At 34.3% G+C, this 20,659-nt stretch overlaps 2 protein-coding genes and 1 non-coding gene across 4 annotated transcripts in view; 2 read left to right on the top strand and 1 right to left on the bottom strand.

Moving 5' to 3' along the window:
• Positions 1-20,659, top strand: part of LOC118186822 (uncharacterized) — a 370,423-nt gene that overhangs the window by 6,892 nt on the left and 342,872 nt on the right. The window lies entirely within an intron of this gene.
• Positions 1-20,659, bottom strand: part of raw (NDT-like domain-containing protein raw) — a 326,151-nt gene that overhangs the window by 288,829 nt on the left and 16,663 nt on the right. The window lies entirely within an intron of this gene.
• TRNAI-UAU (transfer RNA isoleucine (anticodon UAU)) lies at positions 20,262-20,335 on the top strand. The gene has a single exon. It is a non-coding gene; the product is annotated as a tRNA-Ile (tRNA).

Raw genomic sequence — 20,659 nt, 5'->3', positions numbered from 1 at the left:
TCTGCCTAAGGTGAGGGATGCCTTCGTGGAGGACTTTCTAAGGGAAACTGGCTCGTATACACGTTACACATGGGGAAAACCACGAAAACGCCCATGCAGCCAGCCCGTTCGCGGGATTCGAACCTCGGGCCGAACTACCAGTGTTCAGCGACTTTACCGCTCGGCCGCTGGTGGGCCGTTTGTAGGCTTGGAGAAAAAATTATTAGAAATTGTCCTCATCACGGACTGCATAGATGCTCATCGATCAATCTAGTTAATTTCTTATTCATCTTCAACTGCCAGAAAAAAAAATAATAATAATCTAACTATTCACTTACAAATGTATCCTCAAAAAGCGATTAATTCTTAGTGGGAAAATATCGTAACTGAGTGTACTTATTTTTTGAAAGGTACGAATAAAAGCTAAAAAAATATGATCCTCATATCTTTGAATAAAATCATATTACACTGTAAATTAATTAGCTCCATTTATAAATTTTCAGGGGCATAACTGATGAAACTCGGACTTCAAATAACGACAATCTTGATATCTTTATACCACCACAACTGTCTTCAAAAGCTGTAAAAAATTGCTTCGGTGGCCATATGTGGTTCACAGGCGGTCAGTTTAAAACCACTGCTTTATGGAATACTGGCTTATATTTACATTACTCATGAGCAAAACCGCGAAAAATTTATGCAGCAAACTCATTCAGTTTTCAGGAACTCGCATTCTTGAAAACTTTACAGTTGTTCACTTTACAAATGGTTGGTTTAAAGCACAAATTAATTCAGTATTTTCGTCTTTTATAGCGTGTCGTAACGTTGAAGATATTTGCAAATGACTCCTCTCATACTAATTCTTAATTTCTTATAACTTTCAGTTGTTTTAGTCGCTGTTCCTTGCTGGGGGGAAAACAAGATAAGCATTCTACGTTTATATCATGTCTAAAGATAATTGCTAAGACGTTGCTACAGAAGAACTCAATGATTCGTACGCACGCTGCATTATATTAGATGCAACAAATTAATTGCAATCAATAAAGTACTTTCGGACACTGGATAAATTCACGAAGTTGTTGCTGTTTGATCAGTTATGGCAAAGTACGCAAGTGTTATCTGCCTGAATGCCTTCGAAATTACTTTTTTTTTTTCTTTTTTACAAAGAAGTAGGTAATAGATTTTTTTTTTTTTTTTTTTTCCTGATACGATATAATTTAAAATGTAAAGATTATTGCGTCTCAACTTAACTGAACTGTTTCAACCAAAACTGATAACTAACGAATCTTAATAAAACTTTACAACTATAGGGACTAAATCTGTATAATATTTTTAGAGCAAACAGATGCTTCTACAACGGGGTTACTATGATTTAATTCCTGTACCTTTGTGATTCATATACGTTCGAGTGCAAAATTAAGAGAATTTTCACATTATGTCAACTTTCTAAAAAATTAATAGATTTTAATGAAATTTAGTGTGAATATACATTTATAACGGAGAAAAAGATGTACACTGCAAGGGGGGAGGAAAGGACAATTCTGTATCTCCGGTTCTACAGAGCCGATTAACGAAGTTCAACTAGCGTTCTTCATGTCTCGAAAGCGCGACTTAGGATAAGTATTAGATTTATATATAGCGTAGTTCTAATATAGGTATTTTGACACAAAATCGGACTTTTTCTGAAATAACATGCCGATTTTTTTTTCGATTCGATATTTCGATTCTATGACTCAAATTATGCCAAACTGACAAGTTTTGTAAAAGTCGCACGAGTAGTTTTTCAAAAAAATTAGCTCTCAAAAATTTAGCTCCACAGTGTTAACTGAATTTGGTATATATTTATTATTATCTCTTTTTTTTAATTAAATTTATTTCATTCTTCCTTTAGTATTTCGAAATTTAGGTTCTTTCTAAATAAAATTCGCCCACTTTTTATGATTTATTTTTAATATTTGTATTTTTAAATAATTTTTATAAATTTTTCGAAAGAAATTTTGAATTATAATCTATAAAATTTTTATCATCCGATTAAAGTAGATGCATTTCTAAGCATATCTGCAATATACTAGAGATTTTTATTCAAAATTTCTGAAGATATACATGAATTTATATATTGGCGCGTTTTGAAATTTGGCATATTTGTTGAAAGCGATAATAATATCAAATGTGGTTTTACGCACTTTGTTAAAATTATTTGAAAGTATGAAAGATGACTTTTTTCCCGCTAGTTTGCAATGCAAAACAGGAAACGAAAATTAGGTTGCTATAAATTAAGAAGTCCGCCAAGTAAATTATTCTTGGTGCAAAATGAAAAAAATGCGCCAAGATAAATTTTTGAATTTCTCCGTAAATTTCGCATCAAATTTTACAAAGTTTAATATTTAAGTATAATTTGAGTCGTAGATTCGAAATATGGAAAAAAATGGGCATGTTATTCTAGAAATAGTCAGATTTTGTGTCAAAATACCTATATTAAAACAATATATAAATTTAATATATATCCTAAGTCGCGTTTTCGAGACATGAAAAACGTAATTTGAATTTCGTAATCGGCCCGTAAGAACGGGAGATATAGAACTGACCTTTTTTCTTTTTTTTTGCGCAGTGTATTATTCAAATGTAATTTTATGTACGCATGATTATCAGTAAAACTCATAGTGCAGGGACGTCCAAAGACGTTGTGATATCGAACTGAAAATGAGTCTAGCATACGGTATGGTCCCCTCTCACAGCCAGACTGGTTGCACAACGTGACGGTATATACTGGACAGGAGTCACTTAACCCTTTGCGGCACAATGTGTCCGGTCCGGACACACCTAAAAATTTCCTTCTGTACGCACAGAAAAATTAAATGGAAAAGGATTTATAGGTTACTATAGGTTACTCTGAACCTTCTTTATTTATAGTAGATGGCAACTCAACACAAACCAGTCCATATAGTTTAGCCATGTTTAGTTTTTTAAGAACCTCATTTTTCAAAGAAATCTTCCAGATTTTTTTAGGGTATATAAGGAATTGTTTGAAAAGAAATTTCTATGTTATTTTTTGGCTGTATGCTAATCTCCTTATTCTATATTAGTTTTAAATTTTTACCTTGAAATCTTGCCTAAAACCAAACGGCGAACTCTAGGTGTGCCCAGATCGGACTCACCGATAATCTAAGACAACTGAGAGTCTGTATTCCTTGTTTCTCTGGTCAATCTCATCGGTCAGTTCATTGACAAAAATGCTCGTTTCAGCACTCTTTTCGAAGCTCTATTCAATCAGTGTGCCACTTTGGGAACACCTACAGAATTAAAATGATAACTGCTGTCTTCACAAAAGTCTGTACTTGTGTACTCCTCTAGGCCTAATTAGACTGCCTACTCCTTTTTTTTTTTTTAATTAAAACTCCGACTTTAAAAGGTAGTGTGCCGGAAAAGGTTAAAGACCCCCTCCTGTAGCAAGGCAGTTTCAACTCTGGGATAGTTCTCGGAGACGGATGGCGAAATGAAATTGCTCTGCCAAGAGGGTCAGACATTCTCTATAGGGACATTCTCTCAGGAGATCTGGCTAGCCAATCCATGCGGCGAATATCCTCACTTTCTAAGTAAGCGTCAACCAGCTGCACCCTATGTGGACGAGTATTATTCAAAATTAATAGAAACCCTAGGATCCATTGCGCCCCTGAAAAATTGAACATTCGCGACAGTCCAACATAATGCCTACCTAAACCATTATACTTCCACCACCTAATATTTTCCTAAATGGGGAGAGAGAGATGGTATCGTGCTCCACGCTCTCTCCAGACACAAGTACGCCGAGAATCAGTACCCAGGCTGAACCTCGACTGCAAAAAATTAGCACTCCACTGAAGTTTGGTCCAAGCTGCATGTTGTCTACGTCATGCTAAACGCATTGTCTTGTGTGCTGCAGTGAGCGGGACGGAAACATCGGGTCTTCTGGCATCAGCCACAGTGAAACTCGATTTCCAGTGAAAGCATACAGTTCACGTGAGAGCTGTGAAGCTACAGCAGTTCTGTGTCGCTACGCTGAAAGTGCCAAACAAAGATTCTCATTCGTCGTTGAGGATCTGGATCTTGATCAACCCCGTCCAGGTCTTTTCGATTTGGATCCAGTGTCCTAAAAATGCTTAAACAAATTGCAGGTGACAATGGGCGTTGCATTGAGCTTTGTAGCCACCTGCGTTTATGATTGGCCTGTTTACACTCTACCGATAATTCTCCCATCTCATTCCGTCATCCAAAAGTTCGAGGCTACTCATTTTACCTGACACCTTATAAATTTACCCAAGTCTTGCAAGAAGTACGACGAATGTCGTGAAGGAGTACGAATCCAAAATTTGCGGAAAACACCTCCTGTGCTTATATCCGCTTCAAAATCAGAGCTCCACAGGTAAGCACGTTTTACGCTTACGTGTCCGACTCAGAATATTTGCAAATTCTTCGACGCCATAATTAGTCCTTTGGTTCAATACATTTCGTAAAAATAAACATAATTTGAAAATTCTCTAGATTTTACACACGAATGTGCACTGTGATTAGAAAAGTCCTTTTACGCGGCCTTTATTTTCGCAACCGATGGTCACAGACATATACTTCCAATAATAAAAATGCTTTTTTATGATGCTAAGATTCTTGTTTTGGCACTCTAAAACTGAACAAAAATCTGGTTATAATAATAATATTTCAATTTTGTAAAATTATGAAATCTAGCTTTTTATACGGTCTGTCGGTCTTCGGGAATATTTAGGAATAAAACTCATTCTAAGAAACAAAACAGAAGTCTGACGTTCGTAATACAAAAATTGACCATAGCCTTTGATTTCAAAATCTGGGATTTTTGACATCATTTTCAACTTGTCTTCATGGACTGGTAAATAAAAAATTTACAATAAATCGAGGCTGATTTTTTGCGTTAAACATCATACAATGGTATTCTTTTATAATTTACTGGTGCACAACATTCTTTAGTGTATAATTTTGCTAGAACTTGAAAGCCGAAAAAATTTTCCTACGAGTAATTTATAAAATTTCAAACGCTAAATATATATTATCGATATTCTTATGAAGTTTTATTACTTTACAATAAAAACATACCAATCATAAAAAAATCCATTAAACTAGAAACATAAAGAATGCAATTATACATTATTATAGGGATCTCGATATAATAACAAAGTATAATTAAGTACAAAGAAGAACTGTGTTAAGAATGATAGGCTACATTTCGGTATTTGTTGCAGTAAAGCAATCGATAGTGGTTGCCTGAGGAAGGATGACTCCGCGAAGGATTTTTTAAACCTTATTAAATTAATAAGGTTGTAGGGATTTATATTTATTTTAAATAACCAATTTTATTTAATTTGTTATTTTTTTCTACAAACCTTCATTTCCCTAATTGACAGCGCCATAATAATTAAGACACAATAACACGCCGATTAAATACTAATTCAGAAGTCAAACAACAAAAATCAGCGTTATATCTACAAAATTTTCACAGGACTAGTTTCGATGGTTTTACCGAACCATCATCTTCAGCTGCAAAACCGCAAATGAACAAGATAGGAAATAATGATTAGATAAGATAAGAAAGCCTGAACAAGAATAAGAAAGTGGCGCCATCTGTTGGCGAAACCAGAACTAAAACATAATTTCTCTAAAAGCCGAAGGCAAATTTGGATTGGAATTAGGATCGTTAACTAGAACAGAAAGATTTTTATGAATGTGAAATGCCTCTAGAAAATCCAGTTCTCCAATGGAAGATGTTTTTTGAATAATTTTGGCAGCAGAAAAATTGAAAGTGTGATTTTCGGACCAGCAATGTTGAGCAACAGAAGACTTCTGTGTTTCCTTTTTTCTAACATATGCCTCATGTTCTTTGATGCGAAATTTTAAGGCTCTCTTAGTTTGGCCAATGTAAATTAAACCACACTGGCAAGGAATCCTATAAATACCCCAGGAATTCATATCCGGAATGGGGTCCTTGAGTATAGAAGTTGTAATTTTATTGATGGGAGAATAAACAACCCGAAAGTTAAATTTCTGCAAAATATGTGCAACTTTATAGCTAATTGATGGAAAGAAGGGAATGACAACAGAATTTTTATAATCTCCTAAAATAAGAGTGTGGCTTTTAGTGTGTTCAGATGAGAATTTTTTAACTGCTTGATTAATAATGTTGGGTGAAAAGCCCCTGTCAATAGCTATTGCTTTTAAATAATTTAGTTCTTCATCAAGGGCTAGTTTGGAGGAGCAAACTTGAAGAGCACGGAAAACATAGGAATAAAATGAAGCTAACTTTTGTTTAGTCGGATGACATGATTTAAAGTGTGGTGGAAGGCAAACCGATGAAGGTTTACGGTAAACTGTAGTACTGAAGTTGGATGTGTTACGTGTGACCAGAATGTCGAGAAACGGAAGAGAATTGCAAGTCTCAAGTTCAAAAGTGAACTGAATAGCAGGATCAATAGAATTCATTGTTGAAAGAACTTTATTTAAATCATCTTTATTACCTTCAAACAGGGTAAAAGTATCGTCTACGTAGCGGAACCATGCCGGGAAAATTAAAGTTTCAAACAATTTTGATTCATAATAATGCATGTAGATATCAGCCAGGATGGGACTAAGGGGGCTTCCCATGGCTAATCCCTCAGTTTGCTTGTAATATTTATTTTGGAAAACAAAATGTGTTTGTTTCAAACAGAGTTGAGTGAGAGAAATTAGCTCCTCAATTTCGATGCAAGAGAAATGAAATTCGCGAAGTCTGGTTTCTAGACATCTTAATGCACCCTCCACTGGGACATTGGTGAATAATGATTTTACATCAAAAGAAACCATGAGTAAATTACTAGGAGAAATGTTTTTAACCTTTTTTACAAACTCTATTGAATTTTTTATGGTGTAAATGTTGTTGTCTAATAGAGTGGAAAATCTAGAAACTAAATATTTAGCTAAAGGATACGAGGCAGTACCTAAATTTGATACAATAGGGCGGAAAGGAATACCACTTTTATGAATTTTGGGAAGAGCATATAATCTGGCACAATTCGCAACAGATGGGACAAGCGAATGTTTTAAGTTGCTTGAAATGATTTGCGAAGATTTGATCGCAGTTTTTATTTTGGATAAGTCCGAAGGTGAAGGATCTTTAGGGATCGGATTATATGGTCCTTCGTTTAAGAGTTTAGTGACACCATCGATGTAAGTGTTCTTATCCATGACGACTATCTGGCCACCTTTGTCGGCCTTTGAAATGATAATATCCGGGTTAGAATGAATTTCGCGCATTGTAGCTCTTTCTCTCACAGTTAGATTTGGTTTCAAAGGTTTATTATTGAATTTCACATTATGAGCGATAAGATACCTAATCATTTCTTTCTGTGAATCTGAAACTTTACTGAACTTGAAAGCTTTTTCGATAGGAGCCAAAATCTTTGGAATCGAGGGTTTACAGGTTTGTGAGAAGTTAAAATTATATTTTAGAATTCTCTCTTGTTCTTCTGAAAGACTAACATTAGAAATATTAACTATTGGCTTGATGTTTACAATGGGAAGATTTTTTGAACTACTTGAACTGGAAGACTGTAAAAGAAGTTTTTCGAATTTAACTGCAAGTGTGTTTTTATGACGGTTAACTGCATTCTCCGTTCTAGACCAAGACTTTTGTTCAAGGGCAGTGAATTTTGGATATGATTTAGCGAGTTCCAGATGAAGCTTATAGAGTTCATGTTCAATTTTGGACAATTGTTGACGTGTATCCCTTATCACGGACCGAAGTAAGGCAAGCTTGCAATTTAACAGAATTCTTGAAACGCGACTCGAAGGTTTTTGATTAGATTTGATTTGAATAAAATTGGGGATCAATTTTTTACGTTTACATTTAAGTAAAAAGTCAAGATGATTCAGGAATTTTTGCCGTTTCAGGCGTAATTTAGTGAAACGATTAACGGATGAAGGCATGATAAACAATGCAGAATATCAAACTAAATTAACTGAGCAAAAATAAAGTACACCCAAAACAGCAGAAAAATCCCTCAGTGAAATGAATAGAAAACAAAACGTTTGTAAGCAAAATGCATGAAATCAGACAAGCAAAGCACAATATCCAAATGTACAAAACATAAACATAACTTGAAAATTGCAAAAATGTACTCACCGAAACTCCTACAATCACAAAATGGCGGCCACACCATATTCATAAAAGATTTCAAATTCATAAAAGTGGTATTCCTTTCCGCCCTATTGTATCAAATTTAGGTACTGCCTCGTATCCTTTAGCTAAATATTTAGTTTCTAGATTTTCCACTCTATTAGACAACAACATTTACACCATAAAAAATTCAATAGAGTTTGTAAAAAAGGTTAAAAACATTTCTCCTAGTAATTTACTCATGGTTTCTTTTGATGTAAAATCATTATTCACCAATGTCCCAGTGGAGGGTGCATTAAGATGTCTAGAAACCAGACTTCGCGAATTTCATTTCTCTTGCATCGAAATTGAGGAGCTAATTTCTCTCACTCAACTCTGTTTGAAACAAACACATTTTGTTTTCCAAAATAAATATTACAAGCAAACTGAGGGATTAGCCATGGGAAGCCCCCTTAGTCCCATCCTGGCTGATATCTACATGCATTATTATGAATCAAAATTGTTTGAAACTTTAATTTTCCCGGCATGGTTCCGCTACGTAGACGATACTTTTACCCTGTTTGAAGGTAATAAAGATGATTTAAATAAAGTTCTTTCAACAATGAATTCTATTGATCCTGCTATTCAGTTCACTTTTGAACTTGAGACTTGCAATTCTCTTCCGTTTCTCGACATTCTGGTCACACGTAACACATCCAACTTCAGTACTACAGTTTACCGTAAACCTTCATCGGTTTGCCTTCCACCACACTTTAAATCATGTCATCCGACTAAACAAAAGTTAGCTTCATTTTATTCCTATGTTTTCCGTGCTCTTCAAGTTTGCTCCTCCAAACTAGCCCTTGATGAAGAACTAAATTATTTAAAAGCAATAGCTATTGACAGGGGCTTTTCACCCAACATTATTAATCAAGCAGTTAAAAAATTCTCATCTGAACACACTAAAAGCCACACTCTTATTTTAGGAGATTATAAAAATTCTGTTGTCATTCCCTTCTTTCCATCAATTAGCTATAAAGTTGCACATATTTTGCAGAAATTTAACTTTCGGGTTGTTTATTCTCCCATCAATAAAATTACAACTTCTATACTCAAGGACCCCATTCCGGATATGAATTCCTGGGGTATTTATAGGATTCCTTGCCAGTGTGGTTTAATTTACATTGGCCAAACTAAGAGAGCCTTAAAATTTCGCATCAAAGAACATGAGGCATATGTTAGAAAAAAGGAAACACAGAAGTCTTCTGTTGCTCAACATTGCTGGTCCGAAAATCACACTTTCAATTTTTCTGCTGCCAAAATTATTCAAAAAACATCTTCCATTGGAGAACTGGATTTTCTAGAGGCATTTCACATTCATAAAAATCTTTCTGTTCTAGTTAACGATCCTAATTCCAATCCAAATTTGCCTTCGGCTTTTAGAGAAATTATGTTTTAGTTCTGGTTTCGCCAACAGATGGCGCCACTTTCTTATTCTTGTTCAGGCTTTCTTATCTTATCTAATCATTATTTCCTATCTTGTTCATTTGCGGTTTTGCAGCTGAAGATGATGGTTCGGTAAAACCATCGAAACTAGTCCTGTGAAAATTTTGTAGGTATAACGCTGATTTTTGTTGTTTGACTTCTGAATTAGTATTTAATCGGCGTGTTATCGTGTCTTAATTATAGAAGCCCCAAACAGGCTTACATTTTGCTTTCTTTTTTGCACGTGGTGTGGCCGCCATTTTGTGATTGTAGGAGTTTCGGTGAGTACATTTTTGCAATTTTCAAGTTATGTTTATGTTTTGTACATTTGGATATTGTGCTTTGCTTGTCTGATTTCATGCATTTTGCTTACAAACGTTTTGTTTTCTATTCATTTCACTGAGGGATTTTTCTGCTGTTTTGGGTGTACTTTATTTTTGCTCAGTTAATTTAGTTTGATATTCTGCATTGTTTATCATGCCTTCATCCGTTAATCGTTTCACTAAATTACGCCTGAAACGGCAAAAATTCCTGAATCATCTTGACTTTTTACTTAAATGTAAACGTAAAAAATTGATCCCCAATTTTATTCAAATCAAATCTAATCAAAAACCTTCGAGTCGCGTTTCAAGAATTCTGTTAAATTGCAAGCTTGCCTTACTTCGGTCCGTGATAAGGGATACACGTCAACAATTGTCCAAAATTGAACATGAACTCTATAAGCTTCATCTGGAACTCGCTAAATCATATCCAAAATTCACTGCCCTTGAACAAAAGTCTTGGTCTAGAACGGAGAATGCAGTTAACCGTCATAAAAACACACTTGCAGTTAAATTCGAAAAACTTCTTTTACAGTCTTCCAGTTCAAGTAGTTCAAAAAATCTTCCCATTGTAAACATCAAGCCAATAGTTAATATTTCTAATGTTAGTCTTTCAGAAGAACAAGAGAGAATTCTAAAATATAATTTTAACTTCTCACAAACCTGTAAACCCTCGATTCCAAAGATTTTGGCTCCTATCGAAAAAGCTTTCAAGTTCAGTAAAGTTTCAGATTCACAGAAAGAAATGATTAGGTATCTTATCGCTCATAATGTGAAATTCAATAATAAACCTTTGAAACCAAATCTAACTGTGAGAGAAAGAGCTACAATGCGCGAAATTCATTCTAACCCGGATATTATCATTTCAAAGGCCGACAAAGGTGGCCAGATAGTCGTCATGGATAAGAACACTTACATCGATGGTGTCACTAAACTCTTAAACGAAGGACCATATAATCCGATCCCTAAAGATCCTTCACCTTCGGACTTATCCAAAATAAAAACTGCGATCAAATCTTCGCAAATCATTTCAAGCAACTTAAAACATTCGCTTATCCCATCTGTTGCGAATTGTGCCAGATTATATGCTCTTCCCAAAATTCATAAAAGTGGTATTCCTTTCCGCCCTATTGTATCAAATTTAGGTACTGCCTCGTATCCTTTAGCTAAATATTTAGTTTCTAGATTTTCCACTCTATTAGACAACAACATTTACACCATAAAAAATTCAAAAGAGTTTGTAAAAAAGGTTAAAAACATTTCTCCTAGTAATTTACTCATGGTTTCTTTTGATGTAAAATCATTATTCACCAATGTCCCAGTGGAGGGTGCATTAAGATGTCTAGAAACCAGACTTCGCGAATTTCATTTCTCTTGCATCGAAATTGAGGAGCTAATTTCTCTCACTCAACTCTGTTTGAAACAAACACATTTTGTTTTCCAAAATAAATATTACAAGCAAACTGAGGGATTAGCCATGGGAAGCCCCCTTAGTCCCATCCTGGCTGATATCTACATGCATTATTATGAATCAAAATTGTTTGAAACTTTAATTTTCCCGGCATGGTTCCGCTACGTAGACGATACTTTTACCCTGTTTGAAGGTAATAAAGATGATTTAAATAAAGTTCTTTCAACAATGAATTCTATTGATCCTGCTATTCAGTTCACTTTTGAACTTGAGACTTGCAATTCTCTTCCGTTTCTCGACATTCTGGTCACACGTAACACATCCAACTTCAGTACTACAGTTTACCGTAAACCTTCATCGGTTTGCCTTCCACCACACTTTAAATCATGTCATCCGACTAAACAAAAGTTAGCTTCATTTTATTCCTATGTTTTCCGTGCTCTTCAAGTTTGCTCCTCCAAACTAGCCCTTGATGAAGAACTAAATTATTTAAAAGCAATAGCTATTGACAGGGGCTTTTCACCCAACATTATTAATCAAGCAGTTAAAAAATTCTCATCTGAACACACTAAAAGCCACACTCTTATTTTAGGAGATTATAAAAATTCTGTTGTCATTCCCTTCTTTCCATCAATTAGCTATAAAGTTGCACATATTTTGCAGAAATTTAACTTTCGGGTTGTTTATTCTCCCATCAATAAAATTACAACTTCTATACTCAAGGACCCCATTCCGGATATGAATTCCTGGGGTATTTATAGGATTCCTTGCCAGTGTGGTTTAATTTACATTGGCCAAACTAAGAGAGCCTTAAAATTTCGCATCAAAGAACATGAGGCATATGTTAGAAAAAAGGAAACACAGAAGTCTTCTGTTGCTCAACATTGCTGGTCCGAAAATCACACTTTCAATTTTTCTGCTGCCAAAATTATTCAAAAAACATCTTCCATTGGAGAACTGGATTTTCTAGAGGCATTTCACATTCATAAAAATCTTTCTGTTCTAGTTAACGATCCTAATTCCAATCCAAATTTGCCTTCGGCTTTTAGAGAAATTATGTTTTAGTTCTGGTTTCGCCAACAGATGGCGCCACTTTCTTATTCTTGTTCAGGCTTTCTTATCTTATCTAATCATTATTTCCTATCTTGTTCATTTGCGGTTTTGCAGCTGAAGATGATGGTTCGGTAAAACCATCGAAACTAGTCCTGTGAAAATTTTGTAGGTATAACGCTGATTTTTGTTGTTTGACTTCTGAATTAGCGCCATAATATTTAAATTTGGTAGCGCGCGTGAAGGAATGCAAATTCTACCTTGAAGAAAGAGTTTAAAAACCGAGATTCAGTAGGAAAGAGGGAGAGTTAGGCTATTGCCGTCACCTCTCCTGCTTAAGCGTCTGCTCTCAGAGTTATTGCTTAATTGCATTTAATTGCTGCCAATAGTTTTCGACGGGGGTTTAAGAAACGACTTGTATACATATCCTCAAATATTTGGTTAGTTCTTTGATTTCAGTTACCGCCCAAGCAGAGGCGTAGTTTGTTAGCAGCGAGTTGACGCATTGTAAATTTTAGAGAGTTAATAAAAGGTACTTTTATTACTCTTCTTTTGTGTAGTTACTTCTATTACAGTTCTCACACAGGAGTTAGCCAAGTAAACTCTACAGGGTAAAGCAGCCAAGGCTGCGCTTCATTCAGTTAACTCCCTTAGAACAGTTTTCTTCCTAAAGGACTTTTTAGGGACAGTGATTCATAATCACATTTTATAGAGAGACAATCATGCAAATTTCATGCAGTCACTTCGTTGCTGAGAATCGATCACTGGTGTTCAAACGCATGGGAAAAATAAAGAATATTTTTAAATTCAGTCTGATCAGTTATTCGAAGCGAAATCCAAGAGGACCTACCATTACTAAATGACTTATCTCTGCAATCATTATTGGACCTGCTACCTATATTTTGAAGCAGTTATCCATAAATGAAATAATTAATAAATCTATTAAGCAGTTAAAAATAATTAAAATTTACTTCAATTGTTAGAAATAAATTAAATACAATATATATAAACATATTAAGTCTCCAACGAACTATTTTTCTTCCTTGATACAACACAAAAATAATTTTAAATCAATGGCATCAGTGCCCAAATATGTCAGAATTGACTCTTCTTTTGCTTAAAGTCGCATGTGTGTTCAAATCTCCACGTTATATCAATATCAAAAATTTAAAAGTATTTACTGTTGCTCTCATTCTCTGTCCGAACTGGTCCTGGGAATCCAGAAGTCCATCAATAATTTCAAACGTATATATCATGTAAGTTTGTTTCCACAATTTTAAATTCTACAATATAATGATACTTCTTTCATTATCTGTTTGTATAGAATGGGCTAGAAGCAACTCCTTAAACACTGAAAAAACTTTCCGCTATTCTCGGCGACAGCACACGCTGCAAAGTAAGCACAGTCCTTGGAGAAAAATGAAAAAAGAATGTTTAAAATGTTGTGGAGTTGACGTTCTACTTTTAACACGTCTCCAGACAGAAGGGTTGATTGCATAAAATTTTAAAGGATAAATAAACAATATTCTTTAAGTCATAATACTGTAACGGCTAGCTGCGCAAAAAGAATAGTAATAACCACGTACCCATGCTTTTACGAAAAAAAAACTGAATCGTAAAATTTATACAAAATCCTGTTATTCATCTGTGTTTGTGCAACCTTACATTTGATTTCGGCATTGTTCTAACTCCTAAAATGTTTACAAAGATAATTCGAATAAAATATAATTATTATTTTGAATGTGATATCCGTCGCATTAGTAGACTACTGTAATTTACATAATACAAAGTTTAATATACAAAATTATTTACAATTACAGTTAAATAGTTTCTTACTGAGAACCAAAGAGAGATGATCTCTTTACAGCTGCCTGGACGATCCGTACTCGAGCGGAGCAGTGTTACCACAAAGGTTCAAAGAAATAAATGCTGCGCTGCTAGCGGTGGCAGAAAAGCTTCGAATTTGTAACAAACGGAATATGGCAAAATACACAAGTATACAGAAGGGAGGAATACGATATTTTTGAATAATCACTTTAGAACGAGCTTTTGAAACAGAAGCATTTTTGAACAGTAAAGAGTTTTGAAGACTTACTTAACTGGCTATTCTCTTGTATTCTATTGCAAAATCAAAGGGAATTTAATAATCTCCTGGTGGCAATCACTGACGATACTTTCAAATCAGAAATTTCACGAGCATATTTAAAAACACAAATGTTTGGACTCTGTTGCATTTTCCGAAGCATAACATATGGAAAGTTCGCATTCGTTAACTTGATGATTAATCCAAACACAAGAGTGCATTGTAAAAACGAAGGTATGAAAAGCAACCGCTTAATTTTCTTTTCTGTTCGTATATTGTTTTTACCCTTACAACAGAAAAATAGATTATAACCCTTGAGCTATTTTCTTAACTATAATTGATATTTCACTAAGCGATTTTTTAAAAAAAAAACAACTTTTTGTACTTTCTGCAAACTTGACTTTGTACTTTTTGTTCTTTCACGACGCATAAGCATGGCAATTCAGAATTTATTTTACCCAAACATTCCCCCCCCCTCTCTTCAGTAAAAGTAATTTCATTTATTCGTCTCTTCGATCAAATATGGCTTTGCGATCAACACTGTAATTTTCGACATAACTAATAAGCCCAAATATGAACACTACAGAGAAGTACATATTACTTAATTGCTCCAAATGTTGAAGATTTAAAAAAATAATAATAAAATTAAAATTTTTAAAAACATGAAAGGTTTCAGATTTGAACGGTCACCCAAAAGGGTTTGTTTAGGTTTTTTACGCTCTGGCTGAGCTATCAGTCTGCTGTTGCACTCACTCCTGCTCGCCCAATTTTGAGCTCAAAGGGTGTTAACACAGAAGGGGTATTAACTTCGTTTTGCCATTTTGCGTTGAAAACTTTAAACGTCGGTTTTAAATTGTTGCCACCAAATATTATCACCCTGTGATATATTTAAAAAAATTAAATAATGAAGAATCTGCATAAACGTAGGTATGTTTCTCGCATGGTGATAAAACAACGGTACCAAGAGCCATCAAATTTTGAATAACGTAAGCTTCCACCGAATATGGGCATCTGAAGGCTCTAATTTGGAATTAGTTTTATTATCGATTTCATATTTCATAGCACTTCAACGAATTTTTGATTACCCAACTCAACGATTTCAAAGCGAGCAATGGCAAAACTGTACGGGAAAACAAAAAAAAAATTATCTTCAGCGCGCGAGACTTTGTTTCGGAAATTCTAAAGATATGCTCATTTTAAAATTATGTTGCGATATTGCTGTTGAATTTAATTTTATGGTTTAAGAGCAAAGAACATTTAATAAATAAAGGTAACACACAAAAGGTTAAAAAAAGTACCTTTGAGTGCAATGTAAAGTTTAAAAGCATTCATATTTTTTTTTTTTTTTTTTTTTTTGTCTTTTTAGCTTTATTATTAAGCATCGTTTTCTTCGCACTTACACCATATACAATTCAACAGCAAAGTCACAAAAACAGCATATCAGCATATAGACTAGAAGAGAAACACGCTAATGTGATACTCAAAATTGTAAAAAAAACCTTGTATTTAGCGTAAGTATTGAAACAATCGATTTCTAGGGCAGCTAAAGGTCCCTCCTTATCAGGAGAAAGAAATACCTAGAAAGAAAAAAAAAAGGGGGAAGGAGTCTCAGAAACACGTGGTCCTTATCAGCACGTGATTATAACTGGATTTTTAATCAGAATTTTATCCGAGATTCTATCTATTATGAATTCAATTGATCCAGCCATCCAATTCACTCTTGAAATTGAATTCAACAATTCCCTCCCCTTCCTTGATATTCTTATAATCCGCAATCAAACTGATTTTAGCACCACTGTGTACCATAAACCCTTTGCAGTTTGTTTACCACACCATGCCAAGTCATGCCACCCTGTTAAGCAAAAAATGGCTTCTTTTTACTATTATGTATTCCGCGCGCTTAAAGTTTGTTCCTCTGAATCTTTGCTTACCAATGAACTTAATTATTTGAGAGCAGTTGCGATTGACCGTGGATTTTCTCCCGTGACTATTGATAAAGCCGTTAAAAAATTTTAAGATTCCCATCAAAGAAGACATTCCACTGTTAGAAATAATATTAATGACCTTGTCGTGCTTCCATTTTATCCTTCTGTTAGCTATAAAATTGCACGGATTCTCCATAAATTCAATTTTCAAGTCGTTTTCTCCCCTATTAATAAAATTCACCCTTCGATTCTAAAAGATTGCGTTTCTGTCTTGAATTCTTGGGGAATTTATAGTATATCGTGTCAGTGTGGTTTAAGATATATTGGCCAAACAAAAAGAGCGTTGAAGTTTCGTATCAAGGAACGTGAATCTTACGTCAGAAAAGGCGAAATTAACAAGTCTTCAATAGCGTATCATAGTTGGACATTTAACCATAATTTTGACTTTGGGTCTGCAAAAATTATCCAAAAGGCTTCTTCCATAGGTGAATTGGATTTTCTTGAGGCTTTTCATATTCACAAAGATTTAGCAGGTTTAGTTAATGATTTGAAGTCCAATCCAGTCCTTCCTAATGCCTTTGAAATTCTACTATCTTAATTCAGTTATTTTTGCCGATAGATGGCGTTACCTCCTCGCGTTTGGTACTACCAGAGGGTATAAAAATCCGTTCAGTGGTTGCTTTCCATTATTTGAAGTTCAGATTTTGAACGTGAAGGTGCATTTGCCCCTCGCTCCCTATTTTTAACTTCGCTAATTTTTCTTGTCCTTTATGCTTGATCAGATAGCCTGGCTCAGTATAAGTAGGCGGCCAGTGCATCTCTGATTAAAAATCCAGTTATAACCACGTGCTGATAAGAACCACGTGTTTCTGAGACTCCTTCCCCATTTATTTTCTTCTTTCTAGGTATTTCTTTCTCCTGATGAGGAGGGACCTTTAGCTGCCCTCGAAATCGATTGAGTGTTTCAATACTTACGCTAAATACAAGGTTGTTTTTACGATTTTGAATATTAGCATATGTTTAGAATTTCCGATGCAGTGCTAAGTGTTGGCATAAAATATTTTTTCAGTTTATCATATCAATGTTCAGTTTTCTTTTTTTTTTTTTTTTTTTTTTTTTGTCTTTTCATTTTTTAAAGTTTTACGAGTTAATTTTATTTATTAAATATCACGTTATTTTCATTTAAGCACGCTACATAAAATTCAATTCAGCAGCAAAATCACAAAGCATTCAAACACAGTATATATTTAGAATTTCTGATCGACAGTCTCGCGCGTTCCGTACATTCTTAACACTGCTCACTTTCAAATCGTTCAGTTTGTAAATCAAAAATTCATTAAAATTTCTCGAAATAAATAATAAAAAATATATAATGTCATTCTATGAAAATACTGAATATTTTAAATTAAACAGATCATGTATTAAATGCACTTTTATCATTGAAATCAATCCGATTCAAAAGTAAGAAACGAATATTCTTAAGAACTGCATCTAATTGCTTTCAAATAGCTTAGTTTGTTAATCCACAACAGACAGATTTAATTTGAAAGATAAATATTTTACCGTTTGCCTAGTGACAGCAGACTGGAACAAAATACGAACATTTTTCGGATTTTTGTTTTTTTTTAATAAGAAGTGTGGTATATAACGAAGGATAGGTTCAGTTTTATTTCTATATCGCATATATGCAACAGAAAACATGTATGTAATCAACAAAATATAGTAACATTTTAAATAATTTCTGATACTATGAACATACACTTCCAAATTTCCTCGAATTCTAATTAATTCAATGGTATGAATATTCTTTTAAATGTGTAAAATACATGGCATATTTCCACAGCGACAAATTCTCTTGTTTACAGCATTTATTGGCCCAAAAGTGCTATTCATCAAATAATCCTAAAATAATAATTACAAATTAATATTAAAATTAAACAATTTATGCAATTTTGAAATTATTTTTAAATTTTTATAAAAATACTTTTACGTTCTAGATGAAACTTTCTCTCTTAAAAACAACTATTTTATCTGCTTTGGTTTCATATTGTTCAACTACAATTTTTTAATTGTATTCTCGATTTCGTAAAATAGCCGATAGTTTTCTTTCATCAGCATCTTTCAGTTTAAGTAGTTTTCTTAGATTTTGCAGTGTTTTCGTATGTTCCACTGATGATAGCATGTCATCGCGTCTCCTCTGCATTACTACCTCTGATGCCAGTTTATCCATCTTTTAACAATTTTCCACAGTTCAGTTTTTATGAACGTTAACTTAAGACAGTTATCAACATTCTAAAGCCCACCAGCGGCCGAGCGGTAAAGTCGCTGAACACTGATAGTTCGGTCCGAGGTTCGAATGTGTAACGTGTATACGAGCCAGTTTCCCTTAGAAAGTCCTCCACGAAAGGCATCCCTCCCTTTAGGCATATAGCCCTCGAGGCTTTGCCATAATCACACACACACAATATTCTAAAAATGAATCCTCATAACTTCCCTCCCTGATACCTGAAACATAAGCTATTGGTAATGTTCTGATACCTAGACTTTAGCAATTCCTCTGAGACTTTTTTTACATAAAAGCAACATTTTCGAACACAGATTTTTAAAAAATTTACCTCTATTGACTATAATATGTATGACCTCAAGCAGAGATATTGACTTACTGAATTCTTTCGAAATGCTTGCATTTTCGCAAAATTCAATCCTGTTCGTCATTTACTGAACATCTTTTCTGTCACGCCATTTGAAAGCTTTTAAAAAGCTTTCAAATGGCGTGACAGAAAAGATGTTCAGTAAATACTTGCCAACTTATGACACTCAAAAATCAGGAGATTTTTTTAAGAAATCAGGAGATTTTTCACAATGTTAAAAAGGCTTTTTAAATGATAAAATATAGTTTTTAATAATGAATTAACTTTTAATAGTTATTAAGTCTTAAATGCAAGCAACACAAAAATACCTTAGACATAAAAAACATTTTTATTACTTGCATCGTTTAAAAAAAAAAGACACTATAATCAGTTTTCATACAAATGTTACGAACAGTGGCAGATTTTGCTAAATTTAGTCCTCGTTTTCGCAACAACACTGAAAATCCTCTCACACTCCGCATTACTATGGGGAACTGTCAAGATGGCCAACATAATTCTAGACAGTTCACTATATTTTAAAATTCCATCAACACCTTTCAGTTTTCCAATTAAACTCCACTGGGTGTCAATCCTAGCTGATTTTATAACTTCATCCAAGTTTTCTAATTGTAAACTGCAAAATTGCGACTGCAGTATATCAATAGCAACATCAATATCATCATCTTTCATGACTAAACGAAGTAACACAGGAAATCTGTTCAAAAAGTACCTTATATCAGAAAAAGATGCATTTGCTAGAGCAGAAACATCACAAACTTTAGCATGCAAAATCACTTCATCGTTGACTGGAAATTTATGTAGTATGTAATCACATACTCGACAGAAGTAACTTCTAACATGAAGATAAAACTTATTTTTGTCTTCTTCTGAAAGTTCTTCCACTACTTTTGTAGTTGCAGCTCCTATTACCAAATCTTCATCTTTCTTTTAATTTTCTATTTCACCTTAAATCACATCATATATAGAGTTACAAGACAAAACACAGACTGGTTTTACAAACTTTGATAAAATGTCTTTAAACAGATCATAAATAATTCATTGCAAAACATGAATTAATGGAATTCTGCTTTGTAGAATTGTGTTAAGAACATCGAATGAGGGCAAAATGAATTGTAAAAAAAAAAAAAAGCAAAAAGCTTTGTTAAGGTCCGAAGAAAAAAATATAAATATTCGTTCTTAACACATATTTAAGTTATAAGGTATTTCTCCCACTTTCCTATCGTGCCTTCGTGGTGTAGTGGTTCTGCACGCTGGACCTATATTCCAAAGGTCCGTGGTTCGATTCCCGGCGAAGGCGGTTGCTAATTTTTCATCTCTCTTGCTTTCAAAAAAATCCTAATGTCTCTACAGTGGCAACCGAACTAAAAGGGTGTTGGATGAGGTTTCTCCACACCCAGGATTTGGCGATTGGGTCCCGTGAAAACCCCAGTCGCCCTTTAAAAAGGGGAGTACATAAGGTATTTCTCCCTCTTTCCTAGCGTGACTTCGTGTGTAGTGGTTCTGCACGCTGGGTCGGTATTCCAGAGGTCCGTGGTTCGATTCCCGGCGAAGGCGGTTGCTAATTTTTCATCTCTCCGGTTTCCAAAAAATCCTAATGTCTCTACAAAGAACTATCCTATAA

Source organism: Stegodyphus dumicola, chromosome 8 (genome assembly GCF_044657685.1).
Source record: "Stegodyphus dumicola isolate Sdum_Otavi_A_Nest chromosome 8, ASM4465768v1".
Lineage (NCBI taxonomy): Eukaryota > Metazoa > Arthropoda > Arachnida > Araneae > Eresidae > Stegodyphus > Stegodyphus dumicola.
The sequence above is the reverse complement of the archived record's forward strand: the minus strand, read 5'-3'. Positions and strand labels throughout refer to the sequence as shown.